We start from the raw sequence: 21,521 nt of genomic DNA on the forward strand, positions 1-21,521 counted from the left end.
TTTGTGATTTTTACTTTTATTATTTTGTTATGTATTTTTTTAATTTTTTTGGCTTAAGTATCCCTTTGGGAAAAAAAAACTTCTTCAATGATGAACTAATTTGTTCAAAGCATCACTGTTGAATGGTTTTGTCTGAGATTTGTCTGAAATTTTTTTTGTAAAACCCAATTTAGATTATTTTACAAAAGTGTTCTATTGTACAAGTGTCGAAATGAAGAGATGAAATGACTACAACATAGTTGCTTACTTTGATTATTGTTGCCTTGACAAGATTTCAGGGATATAACTATTGAATATGGCCAAGGAATTGAATATGGATTCTAGCAGTTGTACATTTTCTTGGTTCCATTCATTGAGTGAAAATATGGGTTTCAAGGAAATTGCAAGTGATGCAAATGCTTTAACAATGGCCGCTATTGTTGATTCCCTTAGGGAAGTGAATATTTATGCAAAAGGTAACACAATTGTTGCAAGTTCTGGAGGTGCTATAGTTAGTGATAAGAGGGTTGGAGCAGCTGGAAATAGGGTGGAGCAGAATGTTGACATACATTTAAATGATGATGATGATGCCAGTTTTGGAGAAATACATGCCCAACCACAGAGTGGATCCATAGATCAAGGGTTACATGGTGCAAAGGGACCACAAGGTGATGCCAATGCTGTGCAAAATGGTGGAAAGGATGGTGGTGCAAATGATACAGTCTATGATAGCTTACAAAACCAGGTGGAGAGCAGTGGAGAATCATATGATGACAGTGGGATACATGACTCAGACAACAATTTGAGCAATGAAAAAGATGCATATGATAATGACAATGATCCTGTAAGAGATGATGTACCAAATGCAAAAGTTGCAACTACTGTACTAGAAGCGTATGGTGAAATTGAGGAAGGAATTGAAGAAGAACACTATGATTCAGAGGAGCTGTACTCCTAATCCTCAACAGATGAAGAAATGCTTGCCCTTGCAGTATTTATTATCCATTCTATATTGCTTCTTCATTTATTATTTTTTTATCCCATTATACTAACTCTTGTAGCATTACTGTTTCAAGTTTCGTAGATGGTGATGGGCAAGAACAGGTGAAAAGGCTATTTTATTATAGGCTTGAACTTCTGCGAGCAAATTAACCTCAACTATTATGTTTAAATGCCTTAAAGGGCCATTTTAGTGTATGCATGTGTGCTTGGATCCACTGATGGCAAGGTTTCTTGAAGGTTGCAGACCAATAATTTTATTGGATGGATGCTTTCTCAAGGGTTATTTTGGGGGCCATCTGCTTAGTCTGTGTGGGACTAATTGCAAATGATTGTATCTATCCTATAGCATGGGCTAGGGTGGACAAAGAAAACCATGATAACAGGAGCTGATTCTTGGAGTTGCTAGCTGGAGAATTATACTCATGAGTGATCACCAAAAGGTATGTGTGCTTATGTTAATGAATTATACTCCAATTTACTTGTGTGGTCTATGTTTCTTATTCATGTATTGTTTATGTTTATTTGTTTTAGTTGTTTTTTTTATTGGCTAGAGGCATGTGTGTGTATATGTCGATGCAAACCCTAAATCTATTTTGTAGGGTTTAAAACCTGCAATTAAAGACTTATTCCCTAATAGTGAGCACAAATTTTGTGTTAGATACATACACACTAACTTTAGGAGAAAGTGGAGTGGTAAGATACTAAAAGGCCAACTATGGAGATGTGCTAGAGCTTCTTATATCCCTTCCTTTGTGAAAGAACTAGAAGCCCTAAAAGTTATGTCTGCAGAGGCTTGTGAGTACCTAAAGAAATAGCCCTCGCTACTAGTCTAGGTCACATTTTAGAAGTCAATTAAGTGTGACATGTTATTTAACAATATATGTGAATATTTTAATAGTATAATCCTAGATGCAAGAACCAAAGGTATTATCACAATGAATGTAATCATAAGAACAAAGCTAATGGTGAGGGTTCAAAGAAGAAGGGATGCCATGGAAAAATTTGAAAATATACACTGTCCAAAAATTTTGAAGAAATTGGAGAAGGCAAAGACATTTAATTTTTCATGTATAACAACATGGTCAGGGGGTAACCAATACCAAGTAGCATGTGGTGATGGTCAGTTTATGGTCAATATCAATGAATAAACATGCACTTGTAGAAGATGGCAGTTGACTGGAATACCTTGTGCTCATGCTATTTCATCAATATACTATAACCATGATAGGACCCGATAACCACATAGTTGAATGTTACAAGGTTAGCAAATTTCTAGCAACCTACAGGCATATTTTAAACCCCACTTAAGACAGGGATTGCTGGCTTAGGAGTCAAAATTGTCCTATGAAATCATCCGAGGCTACACAACAGCGAAGAGGGAGGAAAACAATGCTTCGGAGAAAGGAGGCTGGTGAAGATATAGGTTTCAAGAAAGGCAATGTCAGTAAGAAAAGATTCAAGGTCACCTTCAGCATATGTGGTGTTGTGTGCCACAATAAAAGATTTCATGGGTGAAAGGTACTTAATCTCAAAGCTAGTAAAAGCTTCAATTTTTTCCTCGTATGTAATGTACTATGTCTGACCTGCATACATCACAGGGTGTAACTGGAAACACTAGCGAGATACCAAACAACAATCAAGTGGGTGATTAGTGTCTAATATAGAATACTGCGTATAACAATGTGTTGATGCCCTAATTGGGTAGGTCCCTAACAATGACCCAATGGCAATAGTTGACCCTAATGTCTTAGAAGAGCATTACCATTAGGTATTTGTAGGTATAATTATGGCTTTTGTCATTTGTTGCTAACCTAATTTTGGTATACTTGCGTAATTGAAGGTTAACCTCATAAAGAGCCCATATGAATGAGGCACATGAAACAACTGAACCTGTTTAGTGTGACCCTCTATCACAGGTATACTGCAAGTAGTTTTAATTATTTTTCTATCTTAGTTACAATTAAGTTAACAATTTTTTCACTTCTTAATTTGACTTCATGGGTGGAGTTTAGGAAGCTGAGCCACATGAAACACCTGAAGCACTTGAGCAGTCACAAGGAGAGACCACTGCACAGGTGAAATTGGTTTTAATTAGAAGAAGCAACCAATATTACTCATTTACTCATCATTCAAGTGAATTAAACCTTAATGCACATTTGGGTTGATTGCATGATTGGAAATGATGTATGTGATGCATCTGGACATAACCAGAGAGAGCCCTCAACCCAGCAAGTCAAAGTTCCATCTCATAGTGATTTGCAGACTTCATCAATTTCTAGTCAAAGATGGTGTAGAAGAGGAAAAATTATCACAAGAGGGAAGAAAAAGTCCACCACTTCAGCTGAGATGCAATTAGCCACTGAGAATATAGAGAAGCAACATGTACCAATGGAGAAAGATAAGAGCAAAATTCTAAGAAGCAAGGAGTGCAATACACTTAGAATCCCTGTACTGAGGTCTCAAATGAAAGAGAAGCCATTGGAAGGCATGGAGAAAGAAGCTGTAGGGGAAAAAAGAAAATTGTGGATTCCTCCATGTCATGGAGGATGTTGAGATTTTTCTTTTGTTTTGTTTAAATGACTGTTGTAAGGTCAAATATTGACCAAATTTTGTTTTTTTTTGTGGCTTCAAAAATGGAATCAATCATATATTAAATGACTATTGTTTGGAATTTTTTGTATAGTTTTAACCAACTACTATATTATATTATAACAGAAAATTAAATCAATCACTTTTGGTCTTTATGTGTAATCTTTGTGCTTGGGTGAGTTGTAGGAATGGTCGAATGGTATGAATACATTATAATAATTAATTTAATGAATTGTTGATGATATTTTGACACTAAGATTTCAAAGAATAATTTATTGAGTTCATGCAGTTATATATGGATTTCTGATATTGATTAGGGATTGTCATTATATTCTTGAAAATTACATCAATATATATATATATATATATATAAAAAAAGCCTACACACATGATGGCAAACTTCTTGCCAATGCCTTCATCTTCTCCCTAACTCTAGACCATGTAGCCTCTCAACCATGCGACGGCCATCGGCGTTATCTGACTCCACCAAAAGGCATTGGCTTGGTTGTCATGCTGATTTTTGGATAGAATGGATTGGGAGGGGAGGAAGAGGAGGACAGAGGGAGTCCTCGAGTTTCTCGGTGATGGAGAGGATGAAAGGGTTGGGAGAAAGAGTCACAAGATAGAGAGGACGAAGGAGAAAAGTTGTATAAGTTGTTGACAAATCGTCCTACGTGGCAGTAAACAAGCACAGTTTTGTAAGTTGCTGACGTGTCCTACTCCACGCAAGCGTTTGACGTGGTCCTCCGGTGTCTATGTCTACTTTCCGGCAATCACATCATCCGATTTCTACTAGAAACCTAATTTACCCATCTGTGAAATTAAATTGAAACTTAATACTCACTATGATACAAATTGAAAGTTAGTGCTCAAAGTGATATATGGTCAATCTTGAGTACCCACTCAAAAAATTTACTCCCTTATTGTAGACTAATGAAAATCTCTTAAGTAGATAGTCTCCCCTTGAAGAGAGATTATTTCTAATCTGAATACAGAGTAGAAATTTGAGTTCTCCTAAAATCCGCTCCACATAATTACAAAGAGCTCAAAAATTATCATCAATTTACTCAGAAGGATTATGGGAGATAAAATCTTTTAGATACCCTAACCAGAAATGTACCCACTATCCTCTCGAATTGCGATAATTTTATGCTAGGTGGGAATTTCTTCTTGTCAAGTAGCAATACAAGATATGATAGCTAGGGCTTTCGGCTCAGTGAGCAATCAAGCATTCAAATCACACAATTAGACTCAAATAGATATTATTGCAAATTAGGAATCAATTAAAGCATCAAGAAACCATCAACCAAAGTCAAGAAAATAAACCCTAGAGTTCAACTATGCCCAAACATCTACAAATTAGCCTTCCATTAATGGAGGGCAAGCATTCAGGATACAAAGAATAGAGAAAAACATAAAATCCATGAAAGCTCCCTTTTCAATCCCTAGGATGAAGAGTTGCCAAAAAACCTTCCATGCATACTGTCAAGACAAGCTCAACGGCTATGATCTTCAATCCCCTTGAATGTAGGACCACATCCCTCTCCAAATCGCTTGTAAAGTGCTAGAGATTCAGCCTTTTCTTTCTCAACCTTGCCTCCAAGAATCAGCCCTACAAAAGAGTAGAAAGATAGAATAGAGAATGCCCTAGAAATCCTCATAAGTTCTATTTATACCCGACTATTTATGGGCTACTTATGGGCATAAGGGATATACTGTAAGGAAGATGGAGAAGATTATCACGAGCCTTACGGAATGACTTACCCCCGTAAGCCCCATCCATAAGGTATTCTGTTTGTGTTGCAGTCTAGCTTATAACCATAAGCGCTCGATCGTAAACTACATTATTTTGCTTCTTGCGACAGCCCTTATGGAGGAACACTATGGTCGTAAGCTCCTCTGGATGGTCCTTACGAGTGTAACCCTTACCCGTAAGGTTCTCTAAATTGGCTCTGAATTCTTCTTATAGGAATAAGCATGCCCACAAGGTTCTCTGAATTTGACTTACGGCTGTAAGTTTGACCGTAAGCTGCTAATAAGTCACCCAGTTTGCCTTGTCCTTAATATAATGATGCCGAGAGAGCTCCAAACTCACTATTTTAGGTCTAGAATGCTTCCTTTGGCTCTCATTTATCTTTAAACACTTCCCTAAGCTTGTTTAATACAAAGAACACTTTATTTAGCATCGAATTCCATAATATGATTCTAATACATGCCAATTGAGTGAAAAAATTGATATGAAATATATGATCATTATACACTCATTAACCTCCCAAGATATGAATGATAGCTTGAGACTCATTCAACCTAGATTTCCTAAACAACATATCAAACTCCTCCAAGTATTGCTACAATGTTCCCACTTGTTTCAACTTCTTAAGTTTTGAAATAGGATCTGAGAAGGCTTGTTCACTAAACCTAGAGGTTAATGCTTCTACAAATTCCTTCCAAAGATACATCCTCCCTTTGTCCTTGGTATCCAAGAAAAATTTGTACCAACACAAAGCCTTGCCCTTTAGATGAATAAATATCATCTTCACCTGATTAGGTTCTAGTGTATGATCTATTTTTAAAAATTGTTCCATCTTAACAACCAATCATTCAATCCACTACCATCAAAGTGAGGAAAATTCAAGCTTAGAGTAATGACTTGAACTAGTTGAACACCAACCCAATCTAAGTATGGCACTACCATTAGCAACTACTTAAGGTTGAGAAAAAGAAGTTATCTCGGTATTCTGCAGAGCTATTCCAGAGATCATCAACTTGATTTCTTCTGCAGAGCTATTTCAGAGATCATCAACTTGATTTCTTCCATGGATTTTTAGCTTTGTTCTTTGATTTCTTAATAGAGAAGAAGAAGAAGAAGAAGAAGAAGAAGAAGAAGAAGAAGAAGAAGAAAAAGAAAAAGATGATGATGATGATGATGATGATGATGATGATGATGATGATGATGAGGTTGAAAAAACATAGGCGGGGAAGGAAGAGAGGGAAAGAATAAATCTCTCATTAATTCCATAATTGGCTAAACAATGTAAGGTAATAATTTTATAAAAAAAACAATGATATTGATTAAAGTAAGCAGTGGACCCCAATTTTATTAAATCCATCAATGGCTAAGATTGAATCTTGTGTTACCTTTGTCATTGCTTCCATTCAGACAACACCAGCTTGTAAACCACATGTAATAAACCCTCAAATCACCTTCTTCCCAAATCTCAACTGAAGTAACTACTTTACTAGTTTAAATTGCCCATCCTTTGAACTCTTCTCTCTAACTTTAACCATCCCCATTACATATTAGTTAATCATGGCTATTCGCATCTTTGTGCATTAGCCAATGTCATTCAGCATTAATCTTAGTGAAAATGGGACTTAAGCAAAATTTTAAAAAAAAATTAAAATAATTTTTATTAAATTTTTTACTGATATGATTATGTTGAGAAAATAAATAAATAAATAAATAATTTCTTTAAAAATCATCAATTGTGAGGCAACGAGCCTAATGTCGAGTAAAATTATTATAATTTAATATTATCATAAATTAATTAAATAAGGTAAATTTATATTAACAATATTTAAGATTTTTAACAATATAGTTACGTAATAAAAATAATAATATTGAATGAAAATTTAAAATATGATTTTATTATAAAAATCATGAATTATAGGGCCCTAACAAATCTGGGTCCCTAGACACATGCCTTAGTAGCCTATGCCTAGGGCTAGCCTTGATGGTATTGATCCTAAGTGGTTGGTGTTTCATTGGGTAGACCTTGACAACGCTAGAGGTGGTGACTAACGGAAGTGATGTGAGGAAGTTCTTTTCACTCATTTCTCAACCCTTAAATAAGGATGGAAAAACCCATCCCTGTCCCACAATTTCTACCCTGATTCACCTGGTTTGGGGGGTTTTTAGGGAGCATGGGTAGAAAGGGGATTTTGTTTGGAGGTAGAAATAGTGAGCATGGGTGATCTAGGCCTATAAATAGGGTGTATGGTGTTTAACTCTCCGAATTAGGGTTAAACTTAATAGCGAGACTCATAGAGTGCTAATGTAGTCATAGGGTGATCGGTGTCATTGTATGGGATTAAGATTTGGTCATCATGAGAGATGGGCCACACTACTTCAGAAGTCTCTACGGTCAAAGAACACTCAGCATAGAGTCAATATAGGAAGTCATTTGTAAGGTAGTCTTTAGGGTATTAGTATCAAAGGTACCATATTTTTTATTTTGATTTCAGTGTAGATTAGCCATATTGGTCACTTGATTGCTTGATTTTTTTCTAGTTAGGTTGTAGAACTTTTCACTTGAATTCATTTGCTAGATAAGAGAGGATGCGTTAGTATTATGAGCATTAGTCCTCGTGGGATTGACTATCCTACCTTACGGTACACTTTACAACTTCATATATGATTTGTTTACTTGTGGTTTAATATGCAAAGGGCCTATATCATTAGGCAAGTAGTTGTTGGATCACCCTCTATTTAGCTGGACTTAAGAATAAGTGTATATCCCACCCATACCATTAACAAAAAAAATGAAGCTATGTCAACATTTGGATTTTTTTTTTCCAAAATTTGGGTGGTGAAACCTTGTGAGTGGCTATCCTAATCTATTGGGTTTGATCTTCTTTTTATCTCTTTTTGAAGACAATTTGTTATCCATGGTTGTGTTGATGACACATGTTGCTTGAGAGCTTTTTATTGATGTGTTCATGTTTCTAGGTTTGTATACCTCTAGGTGAATTTAAAGGAAACCTTGTTATCCCTTTGTTGGCGTAATGGAAAAAAGTTTTTAAGTAGCTTATAGTCCCATGGTTTTTCACCCTTAGATTGCAGGGGTTTTTCATGTTAAATTGTATGTGTCATTTTTGTGTTTCATTGGCTTTGATAGTATCTTGATTCAAATCCCGTTTTGTACTAAAAAAGGGAAGAATAGAGATCCTAGAAATTTAAGAATTCACTATTATAGTAATTGTGCTGAGACCATGCTAATCACAGGTTTTTAATTCCTACACTATGCTACAGTACTAGTGCTACAATATAAGTACTATAGTCCAAAGAATTCCTAAGAATAGCACTAACAGCAAGACACCTATGAAGAGGCAATGTCAATTATAAGTTGAAGCTCCCACCAATAACCAAATGGTCTATTGGTATACGGGTCGCTGATAGAGCTCTTCACCGAGTGGTGAGAGTTCAAATCATTGCTAATGGCACATTTCTGGAGATGTGAGCGGTGGTTATGCGGGTAGTCCCAGCGTCCCATGTGCGCGTGGGCCCACCCCCACTTGCTCCACCGAAGCTTGTGCATGCCCCTGACGATTTAGCAGGGCCTTCAGGCTGTCTGTTCCTTTGTCAAAAAAATTATAAGTTGAAGCTCCCAATTTTAGCACAATTGCTACACTACCCATGTTTTTGTGCTACCATTGATTTGTGATTTGTCATCGTACCTTCTCCCCATCAATAGTAAGATTTACCTCTTTCCAGGGTTTATACTCATAATACTTCCTCTTTGATTGTTTTAGATCATTAACTCCTTAAAAATTGGTGGGCCAAAAATCTAAATTAAAAAGTCTTGTCAAATAGGTTATTATCACTATACTCATAAAAATCATATTTATTTATATACTTTCTACAAAAATATCTTTATTATTAAATATTTATTCATACAAATATAAGTTGATGACAAATCATATTTCACTCTTTTATTTTCCGTTTCTCAGATAAATAATGAAAAGATAATAAAAATGTAGTTTTCTTCTCTTAAAAAAATTTAGTTAGCTTTTATAAAAATATAAAAGTAATTATTATTGTTACAAGGTAATATAAGTAATTGTCTATTTTTATAAGATATAGAAATAAATTACCTTGTCGAAATTTATGAGATTTGCATTTATGATGCACCAGATATATCTAATATGTTTATGTTTGGCAAGGTTGATAGACCCAGATCGGCTGACGGACCAGGTCAACTAGAAAAATTAGGAACCGGTTATGAGACCGGTTCGATCACTGAGCTTGACTTGGATTTGAGAAAAATCAACTAAAATCTTGTGACCTGACAGGTTCAACCAATTCCCGGTCAAATTAACCATGTCTAAAGGGTTAGACTGCAGGAAATTGAATTGAGACTTTGTTTGATGTTTGAGAAAATAGACTAACATCAAACTCCAAAGGCTTTGTTTATTGCAACAATAACAACAACATTGGATTGTTGATTGAAAGGGTGGTTGTTATGGTTGGGGTCGTGGGTTTGCCGAGACATGCTTGCGTGAGTATCGACTGAGTGCAAGGGAGACAATGGGAAGTAGGGGTGTAATCGATCGAGCTCGACTGAAAAATTCGGTACTTGATACTCTGCTCGAGCTCAACCGAGTATTCATTTTATAGCTCGAGCTCGACTCGGTACACAAATCGAGCTACTCGAGCTTGCTCGATTAAGCTCGAAAAGTTGAAAATGACCATAAACATTATACTCGAGCTCGAAAATTTTTCCCCTTAAGTTTTGTCAAATAAATCTAATATTATATATATACATACATGCTCGATTAGGCTCGCGAGCACTCGAGCCAAGTATCATAATACTCGAATTCTGCTCGCTCGACTACTCGAGCTCGGCTCGACTGTGACCGAGCCGAGTTCGAGTTTTTGCCGAATCGAGCCCGAGTAGCTTGCGAGTGGAGGTGTATCATTTACACCCCTAATGGGAAGAGAGGACAAAGAGGGAGGAGGTTGGGTGAGATGGGAGTGATGGACTTGAAAGAGAGATTGAAAGATGGATTTGGAGGGATGAGGTTGGGAAAGCGGATAGGGAGGGAGAGGATAAGCTTCCTTGACAAGCATCTTGTGAGTCAAGAGAGAGATCATACAGATTTTTTTTTAATCCTATTTTATTTATTTAAGTTAGTTAACGTCAAAAACTTCTTTTTGGCAAAATATTATTATAAAATTTGAAAACAACGAATATATATATATATATATATATATTACGAATATATTTAACATTTAAATTTATTTAAAAATTGGCATGCATACAAAAATAAATTTTAGACAGTGTGAATTTAAATATTAAATTTAACTAATTATGTTTTTTTATATTATAATCATATTTTTAATTATTTTAATATTATTATTTTATATTTTGTTATTTACCCCGATTCAACCCCAAGTAGACCATATTGAACCCTTAACCCCTAACCCTTGAGCTTTGCGGGGGTCAATGCTCGGTCTGGATCTAACAACCTTGCTTAATTATTATAATATTTATATTTTTATATTTTGTTATTGATCCCAATTTAACCCCGGACCGACTCCAGTTCGATAATTGACTCCTGTTTCTTGAGCTTTTGCGGCGTGAATGTTCAGGGCGGGTCAATCAGTCTTACTATTTTGTTGTAGTCTATCCTCATAAATTCTTAAAGCTAGCCAAATAGTAAATAATACTCCCTCCATTCCTAAATGTTGCACAAGAATTAAAAAGGATAATATTAAATTATCTAAACTTTAACATAACTAAACTATCCCTATCTTGAAACCATGTATTTTTCTTGGAATTATAAATATTACTCTCTTCATTTATATTATAAGTTAGGAAATTGAAGATGGGTAAAATCGAAAAAAATAAATAAATATTACCTTGATATTGTAAAATAACAACTGTTTTGGAATAAATTTTATTTCTTAAAATGACATGTATTTTGGAATGGAGGGAGTATATTTTATTAGAAGTACATTTTGGTACGTGTAACCTAAATCAAATGTATTAAAACAAAAAAAAATTAAATGCCTCCTATTTTCTCCTCATTTCTTTCTCGCTTTGTATGATTCAATATATTTATTTATTTATTTATTTTTTTATTTAAGTGAATAAAAAAATTTTATTCATTCAAAATTTACAAAAATGTGAGCAAACAATGAAAAGTTTACATGGTTGACCTTCCATAGAGTCTGGCTCTTTGGTTCTAAAGTATAAAAATTGGTCCTGAAGAATTTTAATGTTAATAGAGCCATTGTTTTACTTTAAATCAAAATAGAAATATATGTGGGTGGTGAATTTATCTTTAATAAAATTGTTATTAAAAAATATTTTTTATAATATTAGAAAATGTTTCATTTTTGCTCTGCATGGTTTTCTTCATATATTTATTTTTTTCCAAACAATTATACTTTTAATTGATGACTTTATTTTAATCTTCATAAGTGAGTTTTCTATCATTTCAATATATCAAGAGAGTCTATATTTATTGTTGCAACATGTCATATATATTTTTGTATATTAATTTAGATTATAATATATTTGATAATTTAATTAATATAGTATTAATTACTATTATTATAGCTTAAATCTCATAATTTGTGTTTATATCTTCCGATTTACTGAGATAAGAATAAAAATATAAAAGCAAAAGTTGTGCCCAGTGATGTTTTTAGACTTTAAATACACCCTTTACAAATAAAAAAGTAGAGTGAAAAACATAAGTAGGCATATATCTTAGATATTTCACCAATTTGAGGTTAATATTGTGTTATATGTGTAATTTCCAATTAAAATAAATTTCCATATTATAAACACTAAAAAAATATATTAACGACACCATAAAAACCAAACTTAAAAGAATTATGAAGACATGATATATAGAATTGCAACATGATAAAAATGAAATTAATTATAACATAAAAGACAACCAACCTTCTTTTTTTAAAAAAATTCAAGTCCAGATGATCATCTCAATCATATAAAAACAATCAAACATTATCATCTTTTTAACACAAAATTAGAGTTCTAAACTTTATTTAAGTTACTAAAAATATATTATATTGGTAAAACCTAACAACATGATGTTTTTCTTCAAGTAAACCATAAAACAACACAACATAACAGACAAACACACACACACACACACACACATAACATGGTTCATTAGCTAAACATAATTAAAGAAACAAGATCACTTAGACTCTTTGTTTGCATGAGCATGTGATGATTTATCATCCACAAACTCATGAACAACTTGCACTGGCTTCTTCTCTGTTTGTCCATGACCTGCTGGTGACCTGAAATCCACCGTCTCTACAACCTTCTTCTCCATTCCTCCTCCATCATCTCCATCTTTTTGTTTAGTGCTAGACTGAATAATTAACAAACTCAGTATGATATATATAAACAGATATAGATTTGAAGATTATTGCTTGCATATATATATATATATATATATATATATATACCTGTGAATTACTTGACATCTTGGAAAGGAGGTTGGTGAAGATGTAGATGGAGATGAATGATGAATAATTGGTATGGAAGAGAGAGTGTGGGAAGAAGGGATATATAAGGCTTTTATGAAGAGGGGAGAGGTGGCAAGTGGAGAATGGTATTGCATGGAGAGAGTTGTGAATGAATGACACGTTTGTAGTAGTTGTTATAAAATAAAGGTAAAGTAGATCTGATAATCTATTATGGAGAGACGTGTAAATTTGCCAAACTATTGCATTTATAATTTAATTTTATGAGGTGTTGCATGAAAATTTCTTAAATTCTTTTTGATAATTATTTCATGTTTAGAAGATGACACATTGGTTTTTTAGGAGTGACACACTTTAAACTAGATTGAGACATGTTTAGAAGAACCCTATTAGGGGTGGCAGTCTTATATATGTTTAGATTTTATCTGTTTTTCATTATAATGGTATAGTTAAGTTTAGTTTGACTTGATCTAACTTTTTAACATCAGAAAATGATCTCAATTTTGTTGGTAAACACTCAACTTATTTTGCAACGACTTGAGCTAATAAATTAAACCATTAAAAGGGAGCATTCTTTTTATCTATTTTTATTTTTTAAATAATTCAGTTTGATTTATTTCAGTTTTGATTCAATTTTTTAACATCACAGAAAGAATCTCAATTTTGTTTGTAAAAACTTAACCTAATATGTAATGATTTCAGCTAATAAACTACACCACTAAAAGGATATCAGTGTTATCTATTTTTATCTTTTAAATGGATTAGTTTCATTCAGTTTGATTTGATTCAATTTTTAACATTTCAAAATGAATCAAATGTAAAAGCTTGACCTGCAATTAACTCCAATAAAAATAATGTGATAGTATAACCACAATTTGAATATATATACTAAAAAAGGCCACAATTTGAACTACTACCATTACTATAGCAAACTATTTAATTTTTATAAATTTTTATTAAAATTTTAAATTTTTCTTAAATTTTCTAAACTGAGAACTATAGTATATTTACCATAATTCTTTGTAAATTTAATAATATTTTTTTTTTCAATTTTAATGAATTTTTATTATAACCAGAAAAGTAGCATGTCGAAGCTTCAGGGTCGTCTATATAAGACAGAGCTTTCGACTATCACATCAAGATGAGGGGAGGGTTAAGTATTGGAATCTTGAGGTTCGAGGTTCATTGTCAATCGTGACTATATGAAATTGTTGGTAAACCCTCCATCAATGAGTATCATCACTTCTTTTTACCCTAGATGGATTACGCAAGCTTCAAGGTAGAAGGTATGACTTGGGCGGTTAAAGCATCGAATTAGTGTCACCATCCTCTTCTTCACATTATTGCTGAAGGATGCTATCTATTAACTCCATGGTTGTGGACTCTTGTTTCACCGATTGTTCCTCCTCTAGTTTAGTCATAAAACAGAGGTACCGAGGGGGCTGGCACCTGTGACTAGGGGTAAACTTTGCATCCCAATTGAAGCATGACCCTTGCTTTCTCTGAGACACCATTTCAGCAGGGGAAAATCGCTTGATAGGAAAGAGCAATGGCAGATTGTTGACTGGAGCTTAAGGACTTGTCAGAACCTTAAAGAAGGATGGTTGGTAATTGAGATTTTTGATCTAAAGGCATTATATATGTCCTCAACTAATTTGGCCATCCCCACAACCTCATGTAGGGATTGTGGTTTTAGTAAATACAGACTCCCTTTGGATATCAGCATGGAAGTTGGAAAAGAAACAATTAAGAAGACTACAAGTGCTCAGACCCATAATGCAAGTCGATAAGCATTCAAATTAGCATAGATAAGCCACCATCAATGAAGTTTGTTTGAGCTTGAAGAGTTGTATGTCTTGGTTGACGAACATGGACGGGCCAAAAAGGATCTCAATTTGCTTAATGAATTCCTCCCAAGATGTGAACTATAAGGTGGAGTGTATCCATTGGAACCACTATAGAGCTATCCATATAGAATGTAGCAATGGAAAGCTTCTGTCCTTCCAAGATTTGGTGCTAGACAAAGATGTGGCTAATTTGGAAGAGCTAGCCAACCCAAAATATTATCTTTGGAGAAAAAAAAAAAGGAACCTCCAATTTGGGAAGATGTGTAGGAATTGTCAAAGTGGTGGAGTGTCCGGATGTGAAGGTTGTGAAGAAAACTGAGTGGGTGTCTTGAGTGGGGAGGTGGGCAATGGTAACAATAGAGGTGGAGTAGTGACTTTGTCAAGTTTAGCGATCTTCACCATCATATTTGCCATGATGGATTGTTGGGACTCTAGGGATTTTTGTAGCATCTCAAAGGCTTTTGAGTGTTGTTGGATAGTGTCAACACACAATGAGTCGAGTTTGGAGAGTTGGTCATTGATAGAGTTCAAATTCTCTTCCTAGATCGGATCATGATACCCTCTGTCACAGATCTTGTGGTCTCCTCCGATTAATGTCAATGTAAGCACCAAATGTTACACATGTTCAGTAGGAACAAAAGAGTATTTGATGAGAGGAATGAGAGGAGGAGAGGACGAGAGGAGGAAGAAGGAAGGAAGTGAACGAGAGGGAAAAGACGTGGGATAGGGAAAAGATTTGGAAAAGATTCTTTGCCTCTTTCATTGAAGTCTTCAATAATTTATAGTAGAGACAAATTAACTATCTATACGACTTTATACGACCCATTCAAAACATCCCCACTAACACTCGTTTTCTACTATCAAAATCTATCACCATTAGTTACTACTAATTTAAACTTATTGAAATCCTAAATTATGCCACTTTGCTGTTAAGCATTATAAAATTTGCAAATTTTCTAGTCATGGCCAACCCTTTGTTCTTTTGACTGCTATGCTAGACCGAAGCCTCGTTGCCTACACCATTTTCCATCTACAGAGTTCATTGGAATCATATTTCCTTTTCTTGGCCCATAATGTAAAATTGTAATTTTTCTTACAAGGACTAATCCTTGAATTTTAAAAAATTGTTTTATAGATAATTTTCCAAAGAGTGATGTAAAAGAAATTTCACCCAGAAAGAAAAAAGACAATCACAAGCAAAAGAGTGAAAAGGCTAAGAGGGTTCCAATAATTGAGGTTCAAAGATAGTAGAGAGAGAAGGAAGAGGAGGAGGAGGAGGAAGATGAAGATGAAGGGAGCAAAAGTAGAGTGAGTTTCAAAGGGATTCCAACAAGACATCTAGGATGCTAAAGTAGGATTCTTAAGTTGATTTTGAGTATGTCTTTTTGGTGTAATGGTTTAGATTCGAGCTACGGTGCTTCTGTTAAGATTTCTCTCTAATTTCGTTAGATTTATGGGTATAAGTTGACAACCTCTTTCTAGATTACACTAAATTTAGATGCTTTTCATGCCTTTGATTTTGTTTGCTTGAGTTGTGGTCAAGCGTGAATTTAGTTGTTTATGTTGTTGCCTTATTATTAAATGTTTTGAGTATTTGAAAATGCACTGCATAAATAATTAAGAAACATATATGTTGAAATATAATATTTGCTAGAATTATATGAATCATAATATTCTTAAAAACAAGTTGCCATGCAAATTATTGTATTTCATATGTTAATGTTATTTGTATATAGCTTGAGTTCTTTTAATTTTGGTAAACATGCATACTAGTAACTATTACTATTGTTTTAAAAAAGCATAAGCATATAAAGTTAATATTGTAACTTAAGGTACTAATTAGTTTGAATCATTATTTAGAAAGTGACTTGAGTAACCAAATAGTTCATTTGTGACGAGGATTGAAGAGAAAGGAGTGGTGGTTGTGCATGCATAGCATAATAAACTTTGTATATGCTTTCTGAATTAGAGTGAACAAATGTGAAAGCATATAATTCTTTGGTGATGGAAATTATCAAATTTGGAAGGTATTAGATTGACATTTTAAACTATAGAACATAAAAACTACAACTCGGAATTTTTTGTGTTACACTAATTGGAGGTGATCCAAAAGCAAAGTAAGTTTTTTTTTTAAAAAGTTTTTTACAGAGTTCCATGATGATCTGTGTCTAGATTTCATTTAAACTGCCTTGGTTCAGAGCTGAACCAGTTTAATTAAGCTAATTTGAAGCTAAACTGGTCCAATTAACTTGGTTTAGGGCTGAACCAACCTAATTAAGTTGGGTTCAGTTTAACCAAGTTCAATTTGATAGAATTTGAATTGTTTTAAGTTGGTTTAATCCAAATTGAGTTGGTTCAACAATACTAGAAACTGATACTAATCAAATTAGATCGATTTAAGTCAATTTTGAGCTAGGTCAAAGTCATTGAAATTGGTTTTAAACCGATTGATTGGGCAAACATGATTAGAGGACACTGTTACTTCTTATAGTTCTAATTATCTACATATATTGACTCTAATAATTGCTTATTATTTATTATTTAGTATATTTTATTTATCTTACATAATATCAAAGTAAGGGCCAGATATTGAAATGTAATGATCGTGTTTTGCATGAAACATGCATATAAGCATACGACATAGGTATAGATTTATTTTAACACTTGATAACCTTATGTATATACATTATATGATCTCAACAAATTGAAGAAGCTCAAGAAGAGAAGATACGGTCTTTTTTAGAAAAGTAAGCTTTAAAAGGTGAGAATAAACATGCACTGATTCCTAATGGAATTTGTTATATTGAACTTAATAATGTTGTCTGATCTATGCATATCAAATTGACACTTTTACTTGTATTTATTATTGCTTCTTGGTTGTATCTAGATGGAATATAGTACGATCCATGTTAATACATGCTTGAAATACAATATGCATTGACTCTTACTTTCCTTCAATGCCCACATTAGATTATATTATAAATGGGATTTTATTTGTGTATTGAATTTCACTTGTACATGAAATTTCTCTTGTATTTAGCATTTCACTTGTATATCACTTGCATATGATATTAAAAAGGACATTGTGATCACCTGACAAACATTTGCAAATCACTTGTATCACTTATTACATAGCCAGAAATGGCAATCATATGGAAAACATAGATGAAAAAGAAATCACTTATTATATGTTGGCCAGCAGATCACGTGTTATTTGGTATTATATGAGATCAAGTGATGGTTATCCTACCAGGCCATAACATTATAAAATGGATCTTGCATCTACATTTGTACTTGCATTTGTATATATGGAAGTTGATGATGTTACTATTTTTCATGCCATTATATCTTAGTGCTTGATGTTCCAAGTTGATATATTTCGGGTGATATGGAACTCAATGATATTAACAGTATTGTTTGCTTGATGTAATTATTGCTTTGCTATTGGTATCCATTGATTGTTTATACACATTGAGTGACGATTTATATAGATTACCAACATGCTTTTCAAATATTGATAGTTGTGGACCCACTTTTGTTTAAATTATTTTTAAGTTTTAAATCCAACCTTATCTTTCCAGAGATCGTGAGCCCCACGTTCCTTGTAACCTCTTGCGGTTACGTGATTTTAAAAAAATGGAAAGCAGAGAACTTCGTAGCCTTTCTCTCTCTCTCTCTCTCTCTTGGGGGTGTGTGGCAAGGACGAGAGAATCATCTTTGTCGAAGGCTCATCTTGGAGTATTTGTGGTAGATTCCTCTTTCCTTTTTTCTATTTCTTCATCTTTTTATTAGTTATTGTTTTGACTTCTTAATGGTTAGTGTTTCTTCTTTTTTTGTTTTAATCTGTTCTAGGGTTTTGAAGAGTGATAAGGAGAGTATCTAGTTTTATCCTTGAAAAGTAAATAGGTATTTTTCCATTCTTAGGCATTTTGTTGAGATGCTTGAATCCATTGAATCAATAAATTATGAATTACGTGAATATGAATCTAAATGCTTAATTTGATTTTTTTTTTCTTAGGGATAAATTGTGTTCGGGTGCTGGAGTTTGGAAAATTAGAGAAGAGAAGGAACAAGAATGACTTGTGTCATTTATTTTATGTATTTAATTAGTGAATAATTTCATGATTTTAACAATAGAGTAGTCCCTGATTTTTTGTGCTTGTTTATTAAGGAAAAGGTTGAAAGTGGGATTTCATGGAGAGTTAGGTGGAATGAATTTTTGTTGGGGATTATGTATGGGTGTTAACTTGCTGATTGTTTATGTTGTGGACTAATGATTTGATGGGAATTGTATTTTTTAGCTAGTTGTCATTGAAAGTGCAAGACCATGAAATTTGGAAATAATCTGATTATTGGTATTTTTGTTTATTTTCAAAAGCTAGTGTAGATTAGCTAGTAGAGTGATTGTTAAGGGCAATAGTAATCATTCTTTGCATTGAATGCATAACATATTAGTGTGAAGCTATGTATTTCATTCATAGGTATATATATATCACAGATGGCGGGAAGTGTCTCCAGTTGCCTTCCAACTGTTAATGTGTGTGTGTATATATATATATATATGTAATCGTTGGTTGTTTTAAGTCCCTTGCTAGTTTATGTAAGAATTAATTCATTGTACCGCCTTGTTGTGAATAGTAATTAAATTGTTGCCAACTAGTTAATTTTGGTTACAGGGTTGACCTTGTTATAGATTACTTGTGACCTTACCTAATTAGTGTCTTGGAACCATGATGATTGTTAGCCAATGGTTGTTGTTTTGTATTTAAGCTTTGTAATTTAAGTCAACGTGTAATGTTCATGTTTTAGGACCTTTGTTTGAATTCTCGACTAGTATCCAAGTGGATTCTAGAGTTTGGGGATTTTTCTCAGAAGAAACCACATATAAACACGTATATACGTATATATAAAATTTCGATTCGTGAAATCATCTACATAATTATCTAATTACTTTGGGTTTTATTGTTAAAACCATTCATGATATTATATTTAAATGTTTTGGGTTTTAAGATACTGTATCTATCCTTATTTCAAAGTTTATAGATTTCTAATTATTAATTGTTTATTTATTTGATTCTAATACTTTAATTTAATAAGGATTTTAAGAGTTACTTGGAAGCCCCTACTCTGATAATATATTATATTATTAAATTGTTTTACTTTGAACTTCTAGAAGCAATTGTTACTTAAGTATTGAATGTTTGCAGAAATCATGATTTATAATCTTAATTATATGTCTCGCTGTTGATTACTTATATTTTTAATTATTGTTATCACACGCTTGATTGAATTCTAATTATTCTCATCACATATTAGCATTATCTTTTTGAAATAATTGGAATTAATATACCCCGCCGTCGTGCGGTCGATGACACCGATTTCGTATATATCGAATCACAAAACGTAATTTATTTTGTTTATTTTATTTTGTGACTCTTCCATTTCCTACATGAGGCAGGTCTCTATTATTAATTATTCTATATTAGATTTTAACCTCCGATCAGGTGGTTCTAGTACAAGTAAAGACAAGAAAATTTATAAATTATAAATCTACAACACTTGGTCACTGCTCACGAGAGATCTCTCTTCATTCTACAGCATTATCATTGCCATATGTGCATATAATGATCATGCTTTTCAATCTTAAGACCAGGACCACCACCTAGTCTTCATTTTCACCCTTTATTCATTTCCATTAAACAACCCTTCTTTGCATGTCCTTCATGAACCAGGTTTCAACTGGAGCAGAATATATGATATATATATATATATATATATATATGATTTGAGTTAATAACCAATATATATATATATATGTGTGTGTGTGTGAAGGAGAAAATGCTTGATATATTGTTTTTATTAATTTAATTATGATTCCATTACACACAACAGTATGATGAAAATCATTCCATCCAAGCCGTTCTATTTATATATCATAGAATAACTCCATGGCTTACTATTGAAAAGTCACCAGGAAAGTCATCTTTGTGAAGCCTCCAGACCTCAGGTCTCAACTTAGTTTTATTCTTTCATATATATATATATATATATATATATATTTGAAAAATTCTTCATGCACGTGAGCTAGTATGCATGCATTTGATCACTTTAATATGCCATTTCATATATATATATATATATATATGCACATATATTTGAAATCGCTTTTGTCATTGCTCTATTATTTAAAAGTGCTATGTCTGCCACTTAAACACCTCCCTTCATGCTATTGCACATCACTTCATGCATGTGCACATAACAATTCACACATTCTTTTACAGTCGCTGAGAAACAGCATCAATAATAAGTAAACTACATACTTGTAACTCCATCTTGTTACACATGTTATCTATAAGTGATAGTCAATGTTCATTCTGGATTTGCAGCTGGGACCATAGAATTAGAACCATCAGGCAGCATATCCTTACGCTTTGGTGATGCCTCATAGTACGTAATTAAGCCCTTTATGCTTTCAATCTCTTTATCAAACAAAAGCCAGTCGCATCCGGCTCTATCATTGCCTTTCATGCATTTCATGCTCACACAAAAGAACCAACTATGATGCAAATCAAGTGACTCTATATAACCAGTGATGGTGAAAAAATGCCAAAACAACTAGAGAAGTTGTTTTTGTCACAGCTTACAATGCACAAAGTTAGGCTATAGACTAAATTTAGCGGCAAATTTATAAAATTGTGATCAAACTTATAGCGTGGATTTTATATTAAACGCCATAGATGTGTTTTTTGTTATAAATTTTTAATTAGCAATCGAAACATAAGTTTATATATTATTTCCTTAATAATTTTTATAGCGGTAAATCCACAGATAGGCTATATATTAAATTTTAAAAT

General features: G+C 33.3%; 1 long non-coding RNA gene across 1 annotated transcript; it reads left to right on the top strand.

Moving 5' to 3' along the window:
• Positions 1-18,255: 18,255 nt before the first annotated feature.
• Positions 18,256-18,962, top strand: LOC120278618. The gene is made up of 3 exons (XR_005541743.1): positions 18,256-18,414; positions 18,520-18,573; positions 18,686-18,962. It is a non-coding gene; the product is annotated as an uncharacterized LOC120278618 (long non-coding RNA).
• Positions 18,963-21,521: the final 2,559 nt, after the last annotated feature.

The sequence above is a fragment of the Dioscorea cayenensis genome, chromosome 16, assembly GCF_009730915.1.
Source record: "Dioscorea cayenensis subsp. rotundata cultivar TDr96_F1 chromosome 16, TDr96_F1_v2_PseudoChromosome.rev07_lg8_w22 25.fasta, whole genome shotgun sequence".
NCBI lineage: Eukaryota > Viridiplantae > Streptophyta > Magnoliopsida > Dioscoreales > Dioscoreaceae > Dioscorea > Dioscorea cayenensis.